At 56.4% G+C, this 20,000-nt stretch overlaps 1 protein-coding gene across 1 annotated transcript in view; it reads left to right on the plus strand.

Moving 5' to 3' along the window:
- The window catches only part of DHRSX (dehydrogenase/reductase X-linked), an 84,699-nt gene that overhangs the window by 41,819 nt on the left and 22,880 nt on the right, over window positions 1–20,000 (plus strand). The window lies entirely within an intron of this gene.

A 20,000-nucleotide genomic window follows, 5' to 3' on the forward strand; every position in this document is an offset into this window, starting at 1 on the left:
CAGAAACCATGAGCCAAAATAAACCAGGTGGTAACTCAAGGCAGGTGGGGTGTGGCTGGAGGAGGTGGTCACTGGGGACATGCCTTGGGGACTATATCCTGTCCCTGGCTCCCTGGGACTATATCCTGTCCCTGGCTCCTTGGGGACCATATCCTGTCCCTGGCTCCTTGGGACTATATCCTGTCCCTGGCTCCTTGGGGACTATATCCCGTCCCTGGCTCCATGGGGACTGTATCCTGTCCCTGGCTCCTTGGGCACTATATCCTGTCCCTGGCTCCTTGGGGACTATATCCTGTCCCTGGATCCCTGGGACTATATCCTGTCCCTGGCTCCTTGGGGACCATATCCTGTCCCTGGCTCCTTGGGACTATATCCTGTCCCTGGCTCCTTGGGGACCATATCCTGTCCCTGGCTCCTTGGGGACTATATCCTGTCCCTGGCTCCCTGGGACTATATCCTGTCCCTGGCTCCTTGGGGACTATATCCTATCCCTGGCTCCTTGGGGACTATATCCTGTCCCTGGCTCCTTGGGGACTATATCCTGTCCCTGGCTCCTTGGGGACCATATCCTGTCCCTGGCTCCTTGGGGACTATATCCTGTCCCTGGCTCCCTGGGACTATATCCTGTCCCTGGCTCCTTGGGGACTATATCCTATCTCTGGCTCCTTGGGGACTATATCCTGTCCCTGGCTCCTTGGGGACTATATCCTCTCCCTGGCTCCTTGGGGACTATATCCTGTCCCTGGCTCCTTGGGGACTATATCCTGTCCCTGGCTCCTTGGGGACTATATCCTGTCCCTGGCTCCTTGGGGACTATATCCTCTCCCTGGCTCCCTGGGACTATATCCTGTCCCTGTCTCCTTGGGGACTATATCCTGTCCGTGGCTCCTTGGGGACTATATCCTCTCCCTGGCTCCCTGGGACTATATCCCGTCCCTGGCTCCTTGGGGACTCTATCCTGTCCCTGGCTCCTTGGGGACTATATCCTGTCCCTGGCTCCTTGGGGACTATATCCTGTCCCTGGCTCCTTGGGGACTATATCCTGTCCCTGACTCCATGGGGTTTAGATCTGGTCCCTGGTGAGCAGAGCTCTCTCTGCTTCCTGGTGCCACGTCCTGAGCTGCTCTCCTCCTCCAGGCCCTTCCGCCATTTTGTTCTCTCCCCACCCGCCCGCCAAGGGTCACCTGGGTTGTTTCCGTTCCTTGGCCCTTTGGAATGGGGCTGAAGTGGACCGGGCAGCACACGTGTCTCCTCAGCACGCGGGTTTCACGTCCTCTGGACAGGTACCCGCTCGCCTGACTTTGTGACTGACCTCCGCCCCTTCTCCGTTTGGGTTCTGCTTCTTCCCAGGCCACATCGGCGCGCGCCTTTCTCTTTACCTCTGGGGGCTCCTCCCTCTTCCCTGCTTTTGAGACTGCCCCCCACTCTTACTCAGTGACAGCAGGTGAGCACGCGGACCTCGCGTCCACGGTGACACCACGCACACCCGGCTCTCGTTCTCCAGGGACCGATGCCACCCTGAGCAGGAAGCGGGTGCCTTCGCTTTTGCACCCAGATCAGATCTTCCCCAGCTCGCTGTCCACTGCCCGTCCCGAAGCCCACGCTCCCCAGGACGCCGTCTTCCTTCCATCTCGAGGTCTTCTCTCACCTCAGCTCTTCTTCTTCCTTCTTCCTTCCTGTCCGGCTCTGTTGTCAGCAGACGGTCTTCTCTTCACATTGTCAGTTAGACCACAGCAGCGAAGGGTTCGGAAGGGCCAGGATTCGGTCCGTGCCTGACATCGGACTTGGATCCGGAGCGTCGCGGGTTTCTTGCTGCCCCGTCCGTTGCTGTAATGCGACGCCTGAGGCTCGCTAATGTTTAGAGCAAACGGGTTCCTCTTGTTCCGAGTTCTGGATCTTCAAGGGCAGGGCACCTGGTTCTGCTGCGCTCTGCCCAGGGCCCCTGGGTGCACCTGCTCCCTTGGTGCTTTGTATCGAGGGTCTCGAGGACTTTACCGCCCCCGAGTCCGTCGCCCGCCCCTTCCAGCCGCCGTCCACCCGGACTCCGTGCTGACATTGGCCTCGCCTCCGACATTGCTCGGAACCCGAGCTCGTGATCCCTCCAGGGAGACGCCGGAAACTTCCCCACGCCAGCCGAGCTGGGTCCCCCGTCAGGAGCAGCCTGAGGCGGGTTCCCACAGCAGACGGGAGGGACTGGCGCTATTTCGGGGAGGCAGTTTGACAAGCCGGCAGCTGGCAGGACAGGAGGCTCCGGGCGGGAAACCGGGAGCGTGGAAAATCCACGTGTTTGCACACAAAGCGGTAGGAGGCTGGATGGGGAGGACAGGGCAGCCCGGACTCTGGAGGGCTCACTGTGTCCTGGTGCCCACTCTCCCTCAGAGGCTGGCCGCCAGGGTCCATGGTCAGTGACCGAGGACGGACGGGGACCCCCGAGAAGGGACAGGGGCGCAGACGCGGTGGGGCAGGGCGAGGGCGGGGCCTGCGGACCTGCGTACACCCGACATAAAATGGATCAGCTTGAGCCGAGGGGAGGCAGCGTGGACGCTCGCGGGCTCTCCGAGACGGAGGGCTGAGGGACGACTCTGCCGTCGGAGGCTTGGTCCTTGAGCTTCCACTAGGACTTGCTCCATGTCCTCTGGGCTCGCGATGTCTTGCAATGAGGCTGCGGCAGAAAAAGCGCTCCGGCATCTGGAAGGCGAATCACTTCTTGCTCAGGGAAGCCCACCGTTTCCCCCACTCAGATGATCCGCTAAGAGGTTGAGGCCCAACCAAATAATGGAGGATAATCTGCTCACATTGGCCTCCTGAACTCTGTCTCCACTTCAGATGTTCCACTAAGAGGTTGAGGCTCAACTGTCTAATGGAGGATAATCTGCTCACATTGGCCTCCTGACCTCTGCCTCCACTTCAGATGTTCCACTAAGAGGTTGAGGCCCTACCAAATAATGGAGGATAATCTGCTCACATTGGCCTCCTGACCTCTGCCTCCACTTCATATGTTCCACCTAGAGGTTAAGGCCCAACCATACAATGCAGGATAATCTGCTCATATTGGCCTCCTGACCTCTACCTCCACTTCAGATGTTCCACTAAGAGGTTGAGGCTCAACCGTCTAATGGAGGATAATCTGCTCCCATTGGCCTCCTGAACTCTGCCTCCACTTCAGATATTCCACTAAGAGGTTGAGGCTCAACTGTCTAATGGAGGATAATCTGCTCCCATTGGCCTCCTGAACTCTGCCTCCACTTCAGATGTTCCAGTAAGAGGTTGAGGCCCAACCGTCTCACGGAGGATAATCTGCTCATATTGGCCTCCTGACCTCTGCCTCCACCGTAGACCAAATACACGTAAAAGTCCAAAATCATTCTCCAGTCTAGTTCGAGTCTTATTTCGACCCTTTTTCCCCTGCTTGGCTTGGGGCAGCCGTATTCTTCGGGAGCTTGGTGATATGGATGGTACGTGTGCAGACGGTGCTCAATGGTGGTTCGGGCCTGGACGGGGGCTGAGGTCAGACGTGAGTGTCACGTTTCGAGTTTCAGGAAATTGGAGTCTGCAGGCTGGTGGAGGCCTTTGCTCCTCCTCCTTCTGCACCAGGAGGAACCGGAAGAGTCTGTTGGGTCCTTTGCTGCTGCTGGGTCCAGCCCGGGCGTGAGTCCGGGGAGGAGCCCGTGGCTCATGAGCTGGGCAGCCGCCGGGTGAGTCATTTTTACTCTCTGGGACTTGGAGGAAAGTCCACGCCGTGCCCAAAGGCAAAGAGGGGCCAGCCAGATGGGCTCGGTGGGCCCTGTCCGACTCGGTGAGTCTGCCCGCCCAGGGCTGCAAATAGATCCGCCCTGGGACACCCAGAGCCGTCCCAGGTGACAAAGGCCTGGTAAAGGTGACTCAGAGACGCGGGTGGGGGTGGTGCTTCCGCCAGGCGGTGAGGACAGCGGACAGGCTTTGACCCCTGGGGTCATTAGACTCCCAGTGAGTCGGCGGTTCCTCATCCTGCCTGCGTTTCCTGGCACTGGGGTGCGGGTAGCCATCTCTGCTCCCCGGGCCTCGGTCTGCAGCGTGGTGAGGACCGAGGGACTCTCTCGCCAGACCGGCGTGACCACCACCGTGACCTTGTAAGGCACACGCAGGGGACAGAGAAGCCGTCCATTTGTCCTTCCCAGCCACGGTGTGGATTTGAGGTGGCTTCCCAGAGATGACATGTCTACTCGGAGCCGTGAAGGGGAGCTGGTGTGGACACGGGGTCTCTGAGAGGTGGACTCTGCGTCCTCAGTGACCCGCCTGGTCACTGTCCTTTTCCCCTGGGCCCCAGGCCACTCCAGCATCCATGCTGCCCCCGATTTTTGGTGGAAGCTGTGGTCCACAGGCCAGTGGCCGGGACCAGCCGGGCAGGAGGTCGGTCGTGGCTCTGTGACCAAACTCCCGTTCACATCTGGACACGAGACTCAAGAGAGCTACGGCCCCAAAGCCTCCCGTGTCGCAGGGCCGGCCTCCGGGAGACCGAGTTTCAGAAGTGGATCTCGCGGGAGGCTGTAGGGTCGGGGGGCCCTGACCTCGCGTGTGGATTAATCCCCCGATGGATCCATAGCTGCGTGGACCGTCGGAGGCGACGGAAGATGCAGGAGGCGGGAGCTGGCGGTACAGAATTGGTCTGGGCGCCCTGCTCTTGGGGACTATACCGTGTCCCCGGCCGCTCCCCTTCCCGCCCACATCATGGCCGCCGTGAGCAGCTTTCCTTCACTGAGCCCCGGCCACCATGATGTTTGGTGTCCCCGTGGACTGGACTGCAGGCAGCTGACCACAGCCTGAGATCTCTGAACCTTTCCTCCGTTAATTCCGTTTTATCAGGTATTTTGTCACAGTGACAGAAAGCCAACCGACACATCCTGCCATGCCGGATCTGAAGTCGGGACATTTGGTGACGGAATGTGGTCGTTTGGGATCTGGGGGGGCAGCTTCTGCCCTTGAGTGATTTTGGCAGCCTCCAGTGACCAGGGGAGTTTAGGATGCTGGAGGAGAGAGCAGGGCGAGAGCTGTTTGAGGAACGTGTTCCCCCGGACAGCTGGCAGAAGTGGAAACATACGCACCCTGGAACACATAGCATCACCCCAATAATCAACTGCTCGTTCGATCGAACGTCGTGCCTGTGTTTTTCCTGCCGACTGGCACAGAAGAGCAAATAGAAGCAGAATGATTTAAAATGCACGTAGCTTCTCTGCTTGGCCCGTGTGAATTTCAGCGCTGAAGCAAGGGGAGGCTGAGACGTGGCTTTGCTCAGGGGGAAATAAATCACAGGAGCAAATAAACGACAAAAAGGCTGCGAGACAGGAACGGAGAATTGTCGGCTGCTTCTCCGTGAACGTGCTGGCTCAGTGCTCCCTGGCTAACAGACTGAGACCCAGCCTCCCCGCTGTCGGTCGACTCCTGCCAGTTTTGGCTCAGCGAGATGGCGTTTGGTTTTGTGGTAGCCCTAACGCGTCGCCTGCCAAAGGGTACGTGGCGAATGAATGTTAGACAACAAGAACAGGAACCTCGAGGCGGGGCAGGGTCTCCCCGTGACGTGGATCTCTGCCTTCTTGAGGAAACCAAGAAAGAGTTTATGCCCTTCACCGAACATTTCCAGCTGCCATAGGGTGATCTCAAGAAATCTCCATCTTGAATTTTCTCACCAGAGACCAACGGATGCAGGTGGAAATATTCGATGCATGTGTGGGACCAACACTAAGGGTTATGGTTTGGATGTGAGCTGTCCCTCAAAAGCGCACGCGTGAGAAGATGCAAGAGGACGTAGAGGTGAAATGATTAGATTATGAGAGGTGTAACCTAATAGTGGATTAATCCAGTTGAATGGAATAACTGGGTGGTGGCTGTAGGCAGGTGGTGTGGCTGGAGGAGCTGGGTCACTGGGCACCTGCCTTTGGGATTTATAGTTAGTCCCTGGTGAGCAGAGCTCTCTGTGCTTCCTGGTGCCACGTCCTGAGCTGCTCTCCTCCTCCAGACCCGTCTGCCATTTTGTTCTGCCTCACCTTGGGCCAGAGCCATGGAGTCGGCCCATCATGGACTGAACCTCTGACACCATGAATTGACATATACCAGGTGGTAACTGAAGGCAGGTGGACTGTGGCTGGAGGAGCTGGGTCACTGGGGACATCCCTTGGGGACTATATCCCGTCCCTGGCTCCTTGGGGACTACATCCCGCCCTGGCTCCTTGGGGACTATATCCTGTCCCTGGCTCCTTGGGGACTGTATCCTGTCCCTGGCTCCTTGGGGACTACATCCTGTCCCTGGCTCCTTGGGGACTATACCCTGTCCCTGGCTGCTTGGGGACTACATCCTGTCCCTGGCTCCTTGGGGACTGTATCCTGTCCCTGGCTCCTTGGGGACTACATCCTGTCCCTGGCTCCTTGGGGACTATACCCTGTCCCTGGCTCCTTGGGGACTATATCCTGTCCCTGGCTCCTTGGGGACTATATCCTGTCCCTGGCTCCTTGGGGACTACATCCTGTCCCTGGCTCCTTGGGGACTATATCCTTTCCCTGGCTCCTTGGGGACTATATCCTGTCCCTGGCTCCTTGGGGACTACATCCTGTCCCTGGCTCCTTGGGGACTATATCCTGTCCCTGGCTCCTTGGGGACTATATCCTGTCCCTGGCTCCTTGGGGACTACATCCTGTCCCTGGCTCCTTGGGGACTACATCCTGTCCCTGGCTCCTTGGCGACTGTATCCTGTCCCTGGCTCCATGGGGTTGATATCTGGTCCCTGGTGAGCAGAGCTCTCCCTGCTTCCTGGTGCCACGTCCTGAGCTGCTCTCCTCCTCCAGGCCCTTCCGCCATTTTGTTCTGCCTCACCTTGGGCCAGAGCCATGGAGTCGCCCACCATGGACTGAGCCTCTGACACCTCGAGCCCCAGATGAGCTTCCTCCTGGACACTGTCAGGTCCTTCAGTCACAGCAGCAGACAGCTGACGGATGCACGAGGAAAAGCCTTAAGCAGCAAGTCTGGAGCTGGATTGGGGTGGGTGCTGCTGGGTAATGGGGCACAGCCCAGCAAGACTCAGGTGGGTGGAGGGCATAGCTGGCATTTCCAATTCAGTCCTTCCTTCTCGTCCCCATGTCCTGAGTCTGTAGATTCACTGAACTTTCTGTCTACAAAACCTCCAAGAAAATAAGATCGCATCTGCGTTGAGTTAGTGCAGATGGACGTTCACGCTCTTCCCCGCGCCCTAGCAGCCAGCGCGGCGTCTGTATGGCGTTGGGTATTGTCGGTTGTCGGGAGATCGCTGGAAACACTCGGGACGCTGTGCGGATGTCATGCACGAATGCAGCACGGTTCTGTGCAAGGCGGGTGAGCGTCCTTGGGTTTTGCGATCCAGCGGGGTCCTGGAAACAACCTCCTTAGGAAATCACGCCGTCCCCCAGGATACTGAGGTGACCATATATAGTTGGTCCGGTGGCTCTGGCCTCCTTCCCTCTTGCCTAGTTTCTCCGGGGTACCTCTTGCTCCGTCCTCTGCCGTCCCCTGAACTCCTCATCCCCTGGAGAACCTGCCGGGGAGCGTCATTCTGTTTAACTGGTTCTTTGGTCCCCCCGCATCTGGGGGCCATCGTCCTTACGTTCCTGGGAATTCGCTTCCTGTTCTCTCCCAACGCTCCATTGCTCCTTTGAGCAGGAGCAAGTGGGATGGGTGATGTTCTCGTGGTCGGTCGTGAACGCTGAGGCTGGGAACGTTCCATCCGGCCAGCGCCATTGCTGTTCTTCACCTCGTTGTCAGATGAGAAAACCAGACTATCCGTGTGAACGGCGCGGAGAGGGCGTGTGCGAGCCCGGCCACGCGCAGCCTGCTGCCCAGCCTGCTCCACCGGCCGAGCTCCTGCCACGTCGTCCCCTTGGGCTCCTGGGGACCCACAGCTCTCTGTGTCTCAAAGACTCTCAGAACGGCGTGCGTGCAGCTTCATCTGTGGCCTCCCTCTTCTCCCGGGCTGCCTGCTCAGAAGCTTTGCCCATATTATCATGATGATCACGGTCATTACCTCCTCCTCCTTCCTGTCCTTCCCCCACCATCCTCTGGTTGACCTCCAAGTCTACACGTCGGAAATCATGGCGCTCTCGGAGTTGGTTGTCCCTGAATGGATCATTCTGTCTCTGTATCCAGTGGGAAGTGCTCCAGGCTCCAGGGCAGCATGATCTCTAGCGGTCGGCCCTGCGATCCGGTGGCTGTGGGGTCCCATCAGTAACCAGCACGTTTTCACACGTCTATATCCGGTTCACACAGCTTTGTCATTGTCGTGACCAAAAGACCCAAAGAGAACAATGTACAGGAGGCAAAGTTTATCTGGGGCTCATGGTGTCAGAGGCTCAGTCCATGGTGGGCCGACTCCATGGCTCTGGCCCAATGGGACGCAGAACAAAATGGCGGAAGGGCCTGGAGGAGGAGAGCAGCTCAGGATGTGGCACCAGGAAGCAGGGAGAGCTCTGCTCACCAGGGACCAGATCTAAACCCCATGGAGCCAGGGACAGGATATAGTCCCCAAGGAGCCAGGGACAGGATATAGTCCCCAAGGAGCCAGGGACAGGATATAGTCCCCATGGAGCCAGGGACAGGATGTAGTCCCCAAGGAGCCAGGGACAGGATATAGTCCCCAGGGAGCCAGGGACAGGATATAGTCCCCATGGAGCCAGGGACAGGATGTAGTCCCCAAGGAGCCAGGGACAGGATGTAGTCCCCAAGGAGCCAGGGACAGATGTAGTCCCCAAGGAGCCAGGGACAGGATATAGTCCCCAAGGAGCCAGGGACAGGATATAGTCCCCATGGAGCCAGGGACAGGATGTAGTCCCCAAGGAGCCAGGGACAGGATATAGTCCCCAAGGAGCCAGGGACAGGATACAGTCCCCAAGGAGCCAGGGCCAGGATACAGTCCCCAAGGAGCCAGGGACAGGATATAGTCCCCAAGGAGCCAGGGACAGGATAGAGTCCCCAAGGAGCCAGGGACAGGATATAGTCCCCATGGAGCCAGGGACAGGATATAGTCCCCAAGGAGCCAGGGACAGGATAGAGTCCCCAAGGAGTCAGGGACAGGATATAGTCCCCATGGAGCCAGGGACAGGATGTAGTCCCCAAGGAGCCAGGGACAGGATATAGTCCCCAAGGAGCCAGGGACAGGATATAGCCCCCGAGGAGCCAGGGACAGGATATAGCCCCCGAGGAGCCAGGGACGGGATATAGTCCCCGAGGATCCAGGGACGGGATATAGTCCCCGAGGTACCAGGGGCAGGATATAGTCCCCAAGGAGCCAGGGACAGGATATAGTCCCCGAGGTGCCAGGGACAGGATATAGTCCCCGAGGAGCCAGGGACAGGATACAGTCCCTGAGGAGCCAGGGACGGGATATAGCCCCTAAAGGATATCTCCAGTGACCCACTTCCTCCAGCCACACCGACCTGCCTACAGACACCACCCGTTAGTCCATTTAAGTGGATTAATCCACTGATTAGTTTAAAACTCTCATAACCAATCATTTCACCTCTGAATATTCTTGCTTTGTCTCGCACATGAGCTTTTGGGTGGCACCTCACCTCTAAACCATAACATGCAATTTCTAACATCCACATGTTGCCCTGGTGTATCCAGAGACCTTCTAGTTCCAGGGAACTTCAGCCTCTTTTATCTGGAATGCTTGGGACCAAAAAGCGTTTCACACGTGTTTTGATTTTTTAATATTTACTTGTACACAAAGAAATCTCTTGTGCATGGGACCCACGTGTAAGCGCACGATTGATTGTTTATTGGTGCATTATAATTGTGCATGACTCATTGTTCTGCATGGATTGCATTAGCGGATTTTAGAAAGGATGACGCAGGACCACTTAAGGCGACTTGCTCAGGTAGGGGAGATGAGGGTTTGAAGGTCACGTGAATGTCATTCACGGGATTAATGCTCACAGGTTAGTTCACCTTGCTGTGTTTAAGTGACAGCTAGTCATATCATGGGATCATTTGGTGAATGTGGCCACTTTTCTGATGAAGGAGCCGTAGGGGACGCAGCCCAGGCAGCTGAGTCTGGTGTGCTGTGGAGCCTCTGTCTGTGGGGCTGGGGTTTGGGTGCGATTCAGGTGTGTCCAGTTGCATTCGTGTGCTGGGAGTCTGGTCCTGGATTGGGTCATGTTAAAAGGTAGTGTGACCTGGAAGAGGGGAGGTCTGCTGGGAGGCCGTGAGGTCACTGGGCGACTCCCCTTGAAGGGGTCAGCCTAATTCTTGGGGGGCTTCAGCTCTGCTCTGCTCTCTGTCTCCGGTGGCTGCCTCTCCCTCTGAGATGCCTCCCCATGGTGATGCCTTCTGCCGAGTCCTGCACCACAGCTGGTGTGATGTGGTTTGGACTTTCGCCATTCAAAAGTGGGATCGAGCCCAACCTCTCGTCCGTACAAGGTACCTAGCCTCAAGTGTTTTGCTACAAGTTAGAAAGCAGACTGATCTACGCTGGCCGTTCTGCAACTGAGGACCGCCTGGGTGTCCGTCCAAATCGTTCTGAGCACTGTTGGCGACCTCCGGGAGCTGAGCAGGTCGCCCGTAGCCTTGGACCACAACCAACAAAGTACTAGTAGCATCATCGTCACCACCATCACCACGCTGTTGGCGTGACCCAGGTTTGGGCCACTCAGCTCCGCCTCTGGGGTACCAAAGGTCAACAGCTGGATGGATACCAATATGGCGCTTGAACCTCAGTATCCAAAGGCATCATGGTGACCTCAGTTCCATGGCACCTCCTCAGGGAAGCCTTCTCTGAAGTCCCCAAACAAAGCCTTGTCTTTGAGCCCATTTGAGACTCATCGGTTCTGTGGACCTGGTATTTCATTTCCTCCCATGTGAGTTCTCTGCTGACCGCCATTTGCAATTTCCCCGAATGGCTGATTTGCTCCATGGGGGAAGCCGTTGGTGAATGGACGCCACCCTCTGGTTTATCTCTGTGAACCTGTAACGTCAGTTAGCTGAGCAGGTACTATATCTGCCCACTCACATAAATGATTTAGTGATTTGCATTTGTGTGGGGTTGAAAGATGTCAGGTGTCATGACCTTTGTAGACACCTGTCAGTGTTAACTCATTTCGTCTCCCCAGCAATGTTTTAAGGAGAGAATCAATACTGTGTCCATTTCATAGACGTGAAATCTGCCCCAGGACTGAGGACCGGTGACTGAGATGGAAGAGGTCAAGTGAGTCACCTGTTCGTCGCGCAGATAGCGAGGGGGTGAGGGCTGGGACCTGGACGCTGCCCTCGGACTCTGTTTTCTGAGCTTGTACCGCGTGTTCACCTGGGAAGCGACCATCCTGGCTAAGACTCATCCTGGGTGGAAACCAGAGCCTTGCACCTCGCATCCGAGTCCCGACAGGGGAAGACGCCACCTCTTCTGTCTCTTGTGAGGACACGGCCATGGCCTCAGGGCCACCCTGCCCAGGAGGAGCTCCTCTCAGGGTCCTGCACTCACTGCCTCTGCAGAGACCCTGTGTCCACACCAGGTCCCCTGCACAGGTTCTGGGCCAAGATGTGGACAGGACCAGCCTCTTCCCATGGAGTCCAGCTGCCTGCACGGGCTCCAGGAGGCTCCTTCCCGCCTCTCCAGCTCCTGGGCTCCAGGCGGCCCTGGGCTGGTGGCCCCAGCCCTCCAGCCTCTACCTCCGTCTCCACGTGGCTCCTCCTGTGTCTGTGTCTCCTCTTCTGTCTCTTGTGAGGACATGGCCATGGCCTCAGGGCCACCCTGACCAGGAGGAGCTCCTCTCAGGGTCCTGCACTCGCTGCCTCTGCAGAGACCCGTGTCCACACCAGGTCCCCTGCACACTTGCAGACATCAGGCCTTAGGCATATTCTCGCAGAGAACACTGTTCATCTCATGGCCATCATTGAGTTTTGGGGTATGAGGAGCAAACGTCCGGAGCTCTTTCTTCTCTTCCTTCTTTCCGGCAGCTTCTGGGACGTGCGTTCTGCCTGCCTGGTCAGAACTGCCCACTGGTACGGTCTTCTCGGTTCCCTCGCTCCCAGACCTTCTTCGGTCCCGTCGCGGGGGCTGGACTAAGCTGTCACTGGGCATTTCTCCACTGCATTATGTAGGAGAAAACTGCTTCTTGAGAAAATAAGGAAAAAAAAATAAGACGTGTCCGTACAGCCCGCTGAGGGACGAGGCTCTCGAGTCAGGCGAAGCTGTGGCCGTTTGCAGACGGACCCAACAAGTCCTGTGAGTCTCCCCCGCCCGCTTTGCGGGCAGACTGTCCACCCTGACGGGCAGATCCGGCCGCACCGTAATGAGCGCTGTGGGACCAGAGAAGCTAAATGATGGGAAGATTGCTGTGAACCTCGGGGAGATCCTAGTCACTCCGGGCAGATGCTGGAACCTCATCGGGCCCTGGGGGCGCGTGCCCAAGGAGGTGGGGTCGGCCTTCGCCTCGCCCGGAAAGTGCCCTGATTTCGGAGGAGGATGAAACAAATTGGGGTCCTTTCGTCTTTCCCTCGTGGAAGACAGAAGAGCCCACGAGGCAGAGCTTGCTGGACGCGCGTCTTTATTCCCGCCCGCCTCCTCCGGGAACTCCGTCTGCAGATGCAGCCGAGGCAGAGCCGTCAGTGGATACGGGAGAGGGCACCCACGCAGAGAAGGAAATACGCTGTCCCGCTGTTAGATCATCAATTACAGGTGCACACCGGTCCTCCCGGCCGCTCAGGAGGCTGAGGCAGGAGGATGGCAAGTTGGAGGCCAGCCTCAGCAACTTAGCGAGGCTGTAAGCAAGTTAGTGAGCTCCTGTCTCAAAATGAACTGTAAAAAGGGCTGGGGAGGTGGCTCAGTGGTGACGCACCCCTGGTACTTAAAAAAAAAAAAAAATATGCTCAGGCTTATTAGTGAAACTCGTCTCTACCCCTTATTTTTTGTGAGAGAAGCTCGGAGCTTTGCAAATATATCACCGTGTGCTGTGATCCGCCTGCCCCCGGAGAATCCTGCTGAATTCCATTCCCCGGGGCACTGGGGTTTGGTCCTGGGGGCTCTGCCTTTTGGAGTGGGTTCCTCCGTTCACGGTAGCAGGTTGGTGGACTAGTCGGTCATCACCGACACGACTCTGCACAGACGGGGGCTCTCTGCCTCCCCTGCCTCACCACGAGGAGTCCAGCACCCCTGGGAATTCTGCGGGGTGTTCCCACCAGCGGGAACGCTCTCAGCAATTCAGCCTCTTGACCTTGGATTTCAGAGGGTAGGAAAGAAACTTCTTCATCCGTCACCCAGCCTGCGGCATTTGCTGACAGAATCCAAAGGCAGACTGAGATGCTGTCGTAAACAACAGATGGTCTCGGGGAGGTGACGCGTTCTCCAGTTCCCGTGGTGCCGTGAACATTTTTAAAATCCTGGGATATTTAGGGCATTTCATTATCGCCCCTATATCGGAAAAGTTGAACGTAACTAAGATTTATCCAGAAAGTTTATAAGGAAAGGAAGAGGCCAGACTCTAAAAGGAAATGTGAGATTGTGGGAAGCAAGAAACTCAGTCCACACACCGTCTTCTAGCAGAATCTGAAGACACTGCCTGATGCCATCCAGAGAATCGGGGGGCACTGGAAATAACATGCCTTATACTTTGATTGGTACCAATTCAGTGCCAGGACTGGGAACATAGCCACCATATGCAGAAAGCAGTATCCAGTCATTGAATGGAGCTGGGATGGAGCCGCCATATGCATTAGGTAGTACTGAGTCTTTGGATGGACCTGGGATGAGCCACCATATGCATTAGGTAGTACTGAGTCTTTGAATGGATCTGGGATGGAGGTGCCATATGCATTAGGTAGTACTGAGTCTTTGAATGGACCTGGGATGGAACCATCATATGCATTAAGTAGTACTGAGTCTTTGAATGAACTTGGGATGGAGCCACCATATGCATTGAATAGTACTGAGTCTTTGAATGGATCTGAGATAGAGCTGCCATATGCATTGAATATGGACCTGGGATGGAGCGACCAAATGCATTAAGTAGTACTGAGTCCTTGAATGGACCTGGATAGAGCCACCATTATTCACTGAATAGTACTGAGTCTTTGAATGGACCTGGGATGGAGCTGCCATATGCACTGAATAGTACTGAGTCTTTGAATGGACCTATGATAGAGCCAACACATTCACTGAATAGTACTGAGTTTTTGAATGGATCTGGGATGGAGCCGTCATATGCATTAGGTAGTACTGAGTCTTTGAATGAACTTGGGATGGAGCCACCATATGCATTAGGTAGTACTGAGTCTTTGAATGGACCTGGGATGGAGCCACCAAATGCATTAAGTAGTACTGAGTCTTTGAATGCACCTGGGATGTAGCCACCATATGCATCAGGTAGTACTGAGCCTTTGAATGGACCTGGATAGAGCCACCATTATTCACTGAATAGTACTGAGTCTTTGAATGGACCTGGGATGTAGCCACCATATGCACTGAATAGTACTGAGTCTTTGAATGGACCAGGGATGGAGCCACCATATGCATCAGTAGTACTGAGCCTTTGAATGGACCAGGGATGGAGCCAGCATTATTCACTGAATAGTACTGAGCCTTTGAATGGACCTGGGATGTAGCCACCATATGCATCAGGTAGTACTGAGCCTTTGAATGCACCTGGGATGGAGCCACCGAATGCATTAAGTAGTACTGAGTCTTTGAATGGACCTGGGATGTAGCCACCATATGCATCAGGTAGTACTGAGCCTTTGAATGGACCAGGGATGGAGCCAGCATTATTCACTGAATAGTACTGAGCCTTTGAATGGACCTGGGATGTAGCCACCATATGCATCAGGTAGTACTGAGCCTTTGAATGCACCTGGGATGGAGCCACCAAATGCATTAAGTAGTACTGAGTCTTTGAATGGACCTGGGATGTAGCCACCATATGCATCAGGTAGTACTGAGCCTTTGAATGGACCAGGGATGGAGCCAGCATTATTCACTGAATAGTACTGAGCCTTTGAATGGACCTGGGATGGAGCCAGCATTATTCACTGAATAGTACTGAGCCTTTGAATGGACCTGGGATGGAGCCAGCATTATTCACTGAATAGTACTGAGCCTTTGAATGGACCTGGGATGGAGCCAGCATTATTCACTGAATAGTACTGAGCCTTTGAATGGACCTGGGATGGAGCCAGCATTATTCACTTAGAGTACTGAGTCTGTGGACCTCAGTGCACATACTAGGGTCACACGTGCACTGAGTAGTGCTGAGTCTCTTTCTGGACCGGGAAGAGAGTCCCATATGCCCTGAGCGGTACTCAGTTTTGAGAGGACCAGGGACAGAGCCGCCATGTGCTGGGCCGCTCTTCTTACTGGATCAGCCTGAGCTGCGTATGGAATGACAAGTGTCGGTTATGAAATGGAGGGGACAGACGTGCCGTGTGCCCTGAATGGTCCTCGGTCACCGACGGGCCCTGGGAGAAGGCGATTGCCACCCACGCTGAGCTGAACTGGGTCTTCGCCGGGAGCCAGCTGTAGACTCACGGTCTGCGTTGGCCCGGGGAGGACCAGTTGGTGAATGCGTGGAGCCTTCCGTGCTGCGGTCTCCATAGCGATCGCTCAGCATCCGCACGGGCGGCGTGACCGTGCGCCAGGGAGACTCGACTGGTGGACACCGGAATTTGCATTTGGTACTTTCCACAAAATACGATGGCTCCCTTGATCTCTCTTTGAAAACCGGTCATTTCGAATACGTGGCCTCCATCCTTGGATTCAGGGGGCTGTTCGAGAGCAGACAGGGCTGGCTTCTGCACGGGCTCTGACCTGGTCAGTCTGCCCCTCATATTTTCGTGGCACTGCCCTGTTCCCCGGAGACGCGTCTTCTTTCCCCCAAAGCCGCCTCTCCCACCGAGAGGGTCTCCTGGCGGATGCTTGGATTTCACACCAGCCCACACCCTCCTGGCTGCTCCCCTGTACTCTGGACCCAGGGTCCGGCTGGTCATCCAATTGACCTGGACGTCCTTCAGAACGCTTCCGGGTCGGGATGCCTCTCCTTTTCTCAGCACTTCCTGTTGTTCTTGTGATAATAATGGCATCGGTATCCACCTAGACTTCGAAGTCGGAGAACTGAGAATAAGTCCCCAGGCCCCTCTGCCTCCCCAAGCCTTCCTGCAGACGTACCCCTGTGTGATGTCCAGACGTGTCCATCTGGTTGGAGAGGCGTCTCAGCCTCGGCCTCTTCGTGTCTGCATGGCATCTTGCTGGGACCGTTGCAGTAGACCCCTCTGTGGGATCCCAGCCCTCAGCTGCTCTCATTCCATGTGGATTCAGGTTTATTGTGCTTTTCAGATAATAAGTGTGACCTTGCTCTTGTTCCTTTGGAGGGGTGCCCGGGGCAGAACCGAGCGCCCTGCCCTTACGAAGCTGGCAGGGCATATCCAGTCGGCTCCACATCCTGGGTTGACCTGGCCCCAGCTCGGTTCATCCTCTTGCCGTCTCCTGGACACGCCGTAGTCTCGGGGGCTCCTCCCTTGCCCTCTGGGGCATCCTCCTCTCTCTACCCAATAGGCAGTTTCTTCTGCCATTTTACTAGTGCACTGCATGGATTGCTGAGTACAGCCGGCTTGGATTTCTTTTTTTCTCTTTTTCTTTTTTTCTGGCACCAGGGATTTGAACCCAGGGGCGCTTAACCACCGAGTCACATCCCCAGTCCTTCCTTTTTTTTTCATTTCCAGGCAGGGTCTCACTAAATTGTTTAAGGCCTCACTAAGTTGCTGAGGCTGGCTTCCAACTTGCAATCCTCTGGTCTCAGCCTCCCAAGCTGCTGGGATTACAGGTGTGCACCACTGCGTCTGGCTGGTGGAATGAGTTTCAGGAGCCCTTAACGTGGGAAGACGTCTCTGAGCAGACAGCCTCCCTGGAAATCATCTTAGGACTTTTTAGTTCTCTTGCTAAACAGCCTGGCTTTTCTGAACCCCTGGGTTAAGCTGTTTCTCTTCTATGTTTCCTTTTTCTGGGGGAGGGAACCAGGGATTGAACTCGGGGGCACTCGACCCCTGAGCCTATGTTGCATTTTATTGAGAGACGGTCTCACCGAGTTGCTTAGGGCCTCGCTTGGGCTGAGGCTGGCTTTGAACCCTCGATCCTCCTTCCTCAGCCTCCCGAGCCGCTGGGATGACGGTTATGAGCCACCACGCCCGGCTGCCTTTCCCTCCTGGACAACACTGATTTTTCCACTGTTTTCTATCGCAACAATGTGAACATTTAAAAATTATCTTGAATTTATTTTCACATATGAAGTTTCTTTCTTTTTCTGAATGCACACAGTCCTTGCAGACTCGGCAGAAGCCATCAGCCCGAGCTCTTTGTGTCCGGGTTGGAATCCGGCGGTCTGGGTGGGATTCTGGCCTCTTGAAAAACCTGAAGGAATCTGCCGAACACCGCGGATGCCCTTCTCCTTCCCTGCATGCTGGGCCTTGCTTTTTTTTCCCTATTTCTCTTATGAGCACTGGTCTGATTAGAACCAGCTTCTCGGATCAGACTTTTCACTAACCAGTATTTTCTTGGAAAAAAAATGTTCTTTCCTGGAGATTTTGACCTGGTTGTCCTGGATTTAGCGGCGCTCTGCTCTGACAACCAGCAGGAACCTGTCGCCATGGTACGGTCCTCTTGGGGTCCTCTTGCTGGTCTGCAGTTTTGCAGATTGGCATTTCCAGCCCCTCCCTGCCGCTCCCCTTCCTGGGCAGGTGACGGGCAGGGTCCGTCAGTCACTCCAGCTGCAGAGCCCGGTGGGAGCAAAGTCCCTGCTCCCGGCCTGTCCCTAGGGCAGGCGCCGGGGGACCCGCCCCTGACCCCGTCACTTCCCTGGCACAGAAATGCTGGGGTCACCTGCGCGCCTGCATTCGGTGGCACCGGGGACTCTGCGCACGCAGGCTTCAGCTGGGGCGACGAGGTGGCTCTAAAATCAATGCACCGGGCTGAGCCGCGGGTGGTCCCCGTCCCGTTGCAGGGGCTGGCGACTCGGGCCCCAAGGCGAAGAGGCCCAGCACGGAGGGCGGAGGAGGAGGGGCCTCCCGGCGCCCAGTCGGCATCGCGTCGGTGCGTCCACGCCCTGGCCGAGCTCTCAGACAGCGAGGGGAGGCCGCGCTCGGCGACATTTCCCTCTGGATGCGGGGACCGCGTCTCTGTGCCCTGGGAGACTCTCCGCCAGCCAGGCGCCTGCAGGACCGTGGTGCACGGACGACGCGCTCTCCGCGGCGCTGAGGGCCTGCGCGCTGCGTGGCCTTGGTGGAAATCTCAGCATGGCTTTCCGGCCCCGGCCCCTGCCCTCCCGTTCCTGTGTCAGGGCTCCCAGAGGAGCAGAGTCCACAGGTAGAGTGACGAGAAACAGGATTCACTGGATTGGCTTAGAGGACCTGAGGCTGGACAGTCCACACGGCGGGCCGTCCGCAGCCGGAGAGCTGGAGGAACCAGCAGCTGCGCAGTCCAAGAGGCAGAAGCCCCAGAACAAGAGGGCTCAGCAGTGCTACCTAGTCCCAGACCAAGGCTTCTGGAAACTCCCTGGAGAATCCCTGGCAGAGTCCACTCTGGAAGAGTGAAGAATTGACAGTCCAATGTCCTCAGAGGATGGAAGCAGCCATCAAGAACCCGTCCAGGAAGAGCCGAGCTGTATCTGCATCTGCTTCCTGTTCTTCCAGCTTCTATTCCATCCTATTGGGCGGAGCTGCCCAGGCTGAGGGAGGGGCTCCACTTCAGTTGGCTGTCCCACATGCCAATCATTCCTAGACACGCCCTCACAGACACACCCAGAGCTGCTTAATCATCTGCATCTCTCAATCCAACCAAGTCACATTTCACATTAACATTAGCTTCCCTTGGGGTCCACCCGGAACCCAGTCTCCTCCCCCTCCTCTCCCAAGCCCTTGGATGAGTCCGTGTTCAGTTGCTATCCTAAAAACCCAGAAACCAGGTAACATGAACAACACTTTATGTGGCTCCTGGTGGTTCCAGAGGCTGGACGTCCAAGGGCACAGAGCTGGTCACCTGGTGATGGTGTTGTGCAGAGCCTAAAGTGGCTCATGCCAGCCAGGGTCTCTCTTCCTCTTCTTATAAAGTCACTAATGCCACCGTGCGGGGCTCACCCTCTGACCTCACCTCCGAAAGGGCCCACTAGAAAATACCATCAGCACCTGAGTTTGGAGGTCAGCTTTCCACCAGGGGGACTTATAGGGCACCCGTTCCAACCACGCAGGGCTCCTGCCTCGGACCTCTGCACCCCTGCCGTGGCCTCTGGCCTCCATCCTGCCCGGTCTGCACCCTGCTGAGCTCAGGGCGGGCTGTGGACAGCGTCTCCCAGCCTTGGACCTCCCTCTGGTGGTGTCAGTCATCTTGTTGAGACAGAATATGCCCCTCCCCTGGGAATCGCCGCTTTGCAAATGGTGGCCACTTTCCATTGATTTTCGTTGGTTTGGCTTGTATTTCTGGTATTGTTCTCTCCTACCTCTCTGGAAGCAAGAGTCCTGGAAGCAGGGTGAACACTCAGCCGCCCCCCAGCCTCTGCGGGGGTTGCTCCCACCCTCCCAGGTCTGCCAGCATCCTGGGAAGCTCACGTGCTTTGCAGAAAACGGTGCCGCCGGCCCTCTCCTCACCTGACCTCGCAAGGTGGTTTCCTGGCGCATCCACCCTGCAGAAAGCCCGCTGATATGAGGAGTCCATTGCAACAGAAGGGACTCCGCGATGGCGGCCACCGCGCATACTGGTTATCTGTGCTGTGCAACAACATCCAGCCGCCGTTGGTGACCTCCCCATGTCCGTGCCTGGGTTTCTGAGCACCACGGGCGTGAGTCCTGCACTCTGGATCCCACGCGGCTGTAGCTAGCCCGTCGCGTGGTCAGAGGTCCTCTCTGACCTCTGAGACGGGCTCATGTGGGTCCTGGGCAGAATCCAGCTTCCTGCGGTCACAGGTCTGGGGTTCTGAGGCTGTGGGCTGGGGGCTGCTCTCAGGTGGTCACCCCTAGGTTCTGGCCCAACATG

This window comes from Sciurus vulgaris (genome assembly GCF_902686455.1).
Source record: "Sciurus vulgaris genome assembly, chromosome: X".
Lineage (NCBI taxonomy): Eukaryota > Metazoa > Chordata > Mammalia > Rodentia > Sciuridae > Sciurus > Sciurus vulgaris.